At 37.5% G+C, this 4253-nt stretch overlaps 1 long non-coding RNA gene across 1 annotated transcript; it reads right to left on the reverse strand.

Moving 5' to 3' along the window:
* Positions 1 to 1022: 1022 nt before the first annotated feature.
* Positions 1023 to 3936, reverse strand: LOC140035946 (uncharacterized). Its single transcript, XR_011839840.1, has 3 exons — positions 3696 to 3936; positions 2012 to 2086; positions 1023 to 1229 (listed from the first exon to the last, which is right to left on the reverse strand). It is a non-coding gene; the product is annotated as an uncharacterized lncRNA (long non-coding RNA).
* Positions 3937 to 4253: the final 317 nt, after the last annotated feature.

Genomic DNA, 4253 nt, shown 5'->3' on the forward strand with positions numbered 1-4253 from the left:
ATGGATTTTCTTGGATATCAGAAATTCTTGAATACCAAAACCAACCCAGGCATATAATTGACATAAAATTAAATAAAACTTACTTGGAAATCGGAGTAGCTTTGCAACGAAAACTTTAAATAGCAGAGCCTTTTAGATGAAATCAAACTTCGAATTCTTATTGAACTTCTTGAATGAAAGAGCATACAAAGAAATATAGAAGCTGAGAATTTAGAGGTTTACAGAAAGTTCCTATGATAGCTAAAAAAAAACTCGACGCCTCTACAAATGATCTTGAGTTCTATTTATAGAGACTTCCGTCTTTTAATTTCATCTTCATTTGATTGCCGACACTTTCATTTGAATTTCATTTGCTTTTCTTGCCGACACCTTATCTTCTTGTAATTGGTCCTTTTGAAATTTTTCTCTTATCTTGAAATCGGCATCTTTGAAATTGGCCGACCACTTTATCAAAAGTCTGTCGGGTCTTGAGCACAGGGACCACCAAATGGATCAAAAGTTGATTCTGATGACGATCCAGCTGGCTCATCTTTTTTGTCTTCTTCTTTCTTGTCTTGATTTTGCAAATAATTTAGGTATTCTTTGAGCATTTCCGGATTCTGCTTCATCTTTTTCATTAAGAAGTCATTTGCCGTGTTGTCTGATGTTGAGCAACTTTTCTCTTTTTCTATCTTCTGTGGGATTGTTGGGGAATTAACTCCTTTGGTAGATTGTTGATTTGGATTAGTCCATTTGAGTTTTTCTCCAGTCTCTAGGAATCTTAATACATTCTTTTGATCACAAAATTCTTGATTGAATCTTAACCACCATTTAATTTTGAATTCTCGAACTAGTGACATTGGAAGTGATTTTTCCAATTCTTGATGAACTTTGAAACTCCAGCAAAAAATCCATGGTACTTTGAATTCCATATGAAATAGTATTGGCCTTGTATGTGTGACGCCCTCCACTTCTCCCAAGGGCGAACCCAAGGGTATCCGCGGGACGCCTGCCCAACTCTCGCCAGGACTCAAGACAATTCAAATCGAACTTAACGATACATACCAAATACTACGAGTCAAAATAAAGAAAAGTCGCTTCCTTAACTAAATATTTAAATCTTACATCATGTTCACAAAAGATACATCAAGTTCCAGAATGCAACCATTAAAAGTCGACTACACATTTACAGCCCCGATTCCAATCAAAAGTATAATCTAGTCGGCTTTACCAAAATCTTCCAATCCAACCTGTTAAGGAAAACAAACTAATAGGATGAGCCAATACTCAGTGAGGCCAAGAAAACACACATGCAAACACATAATCCAAGTAGCGACAACAATTACATTGTAGGTAAGGCTATCAAATTCGAATAATTCACATTTCGAATAGGAAAAATAAACAGAAACAATTCAAGGATACTGTAGCTCTCAGGAGCTAAATTCCACGTAGTCGAGTCGAAGTCTTGATCACATCTCACGTTGACACTCCGTCAACCACATAAGTATCAAATCCGTAGATACACCACTTTTCTTCGAATCCCGTCACCGTTACACCCCTTACCGGGCCCGCTCATCAAAGTTTTTGATAATACTCGAGTATATCATGGCAATACTGCACGAGTAATGCCGAGCAAGATCTCTCCAGTAAATCATGCTCTACGAATATCTCATGGTTTGCTAAGCTTATCGACCAAGCCCATGCTGGCTCGATTCGCAAAGTTAGCCAACGAGTTTTGGGCGTCCCCCGAATATGAATACGAATACGAATATAAGTCGATGAGCAACGTTCAAATCGACGATTCCAAATAGGAATCACAAATACGGATCACATATACGAATCACAAGTACAAATCACATCCACATTACCATGTACAAGTTGGATACGAATTCACATAGCAAAATTCGAATATAATTTCATTTGAAAGAGAACGAGTGCGATAAAGTACACCCTTGTCTCAAAATTTCAAATTTACATAACGGATAAGAAACAGATAACCACTTAACAACAAGTTCATGCACTTGACACTCACAGTGATTCAAGTAGCGAGTTCAAATGATGGTTTAGGCGTCTCCCGTGAGATCCTCTGGAAGGTCCTCTTGAGCGCCTGAGCATTTAATAGTGAATTATCATTCACATATCCCAATTATCAAGGAAGATTGTGCACTAGTATAATCTGGGGAAATTTCATGAAAATGAAGCTCAATTACTAGTAAATCGAGATTCAAGTGGAGTTTCTTAATGTACAAGAGCAATCGAGTTTTGTTATCTTGGAAATCAAGCATAAACGTTCAAGTATTATCGAAGGAATAAGGAATACTTGAAAAACTCCATTTCCTTGAAATTCAGAAAATTTCAGTTTTGATACGATATTTTGAAAAAAATGGTATCTCAGATTCCACATGTCGAAAATTGGAAAACTTGGTACCGTTGGAAACCTCTTCCAAAGTACTAAAAGTTCTTAGAAGACACTTTTCCATGAATCTAAGTGGAAGGTGTTAAAAAATGAGCTTAAAGTTGCTGTTCCAAATCACCCAGGATTGAGCCGGGGTTGGTTTTTCGCTAACTTTGAAAATTCAGCAGAATTCACTCGTTGCAAACCAGCCCTTGAAATTTGTAGCTAAATTAGAGGTGCAAGTAAGGTTTAGGACAGAACAAGCGGATCGAGAATCGGAGTTTCGAGCACCAAGATATGGTAGCTCAAAGTTGGGAAAAATTCAAGACTGTTACAAAATTTCCAGATTTGGTTACGACTTTGGACCTTTTGTTAAGTGTCGAAACGGACTTGGATTGACACCAAATTTTGCAGTATACTACTCCTATATGAAGGGTAACTCTCTATCAAATCTCATGGAAAAATACCCTCGGAAAGGTGGTTAATCAATCAACCAAAGTTTGGAAAATCCTTAAGGCAATCTGTCCAAAGCTAAGGTTTTCAAAAACGAGGCAGTTGCCGTGTATTGATCATAACTCCCTCAATTTAACTCGGAATTGGAAATGGTTGATAGTGTTAGAAAATACATTCATAGGGCTACAATTTCACAGAAGAAATTGTTTTAAGTTTCAGCATGCAACTGGTTCAAAATCAAGCCTCAAGTTGCAGTATCATCAAATCATTTCGGCAGAACAGAGAAACAAGACAGCCGACTTCCGATGAATGGTGTGGCTCACACACCTAAAACCAGAATGTGCATTATACACCGTTGGAAACATGGAAACGTCTAGTTTCAAATGCCACTAATGGCACTTGATTTCGACGTCGAAGTACGGAGTTATGGATGAAATACAAACACTGGTTTGGATTACGGCGAAACCGTTTTCCAGATTACTAGTTTTTGAAATAAATTCGTTTGACCCACCAAAACTCAGTATTTTTCAATGAAAATTTTTAAACAACTACTACAATATATAAACAACACAATCAAGCCATTAAATCCTCAAATTTCTGCATTAAAGTGACCGAACAGAACAGGGGTAAAATGGGAACTTTTGCTTCAAGAGTTCAACAACGTTTCTGGCCACAATACACCTTTAATCTACTTCCTTAAGCTCTAATTCAGCAATAAAACCATCATCAAACATCATCACAGCCATCAACCCAAAGTGGGAGTTCATAGAGCCCACATTTCCAACAATACAAACTACTAAAGTGAAGATTCCAACTCAAATGCATAGATCAACTTCCATAAGACAAGTTTAAGGTGCTTGATTACTACCTACTTTGATGGCTGGTTTGGACAGATTTTTCGGCCCTTTGAAGCTTGAAGAAACCGTGGATAGCTCCTTCCTTTTGCAGCTAAGTTGTTGTCCAAGTGAAAAGCTAAATGAATGTGAAGTTTGGTGAGAATCTATGGAAGTTTTGGTAAGGATTTGGATGAGTTTTGGAAGAAAGAAATGGTGAAGCTTCGGTTGTCCCTTGCAGCTGCTAGCCGTCCGTTGCAGCAGAAGAAATGAAATGAAATGAAAAGCGGTTCTGAAGCCTTTGCGTACGAAAGACGCTTGACGTCAAATCTTTTAATACGTCAAATCAATTACAACTAGTGCCCTACGCGCGCGTTTTGTGTTCGATTTCTCTTACGTTTGTTGTACTAGTGCACTAAACCTCTAGGGCACTTACATTCATATAAATATTATTCATTCTTAATTGTCCCAAAATAATGGTCCAAAGTCCCTCAATTAAGCGCGCACGTGCAAACACGTATTTCTAATTTAGGCGCAATAAAATTGAAACCTTTGAGAAATTCTTATAACGATCGTACCACTAACTATTACTT

Source organism: Coffea arabica, chromosome 2c (genome assembly GCF_036785885.1).
Source record: "Coffea arabica cultivar ET-39 chromosome 2c, Coffea Arabica ET-39 HiFi, whole genome shotgun sequence".
NCBI lineage: Eukaryota > Viridiplantae > Streptophyta > Magnoliopsida > Gentianales > Rubiaceae > Coffea > Coffea arabica.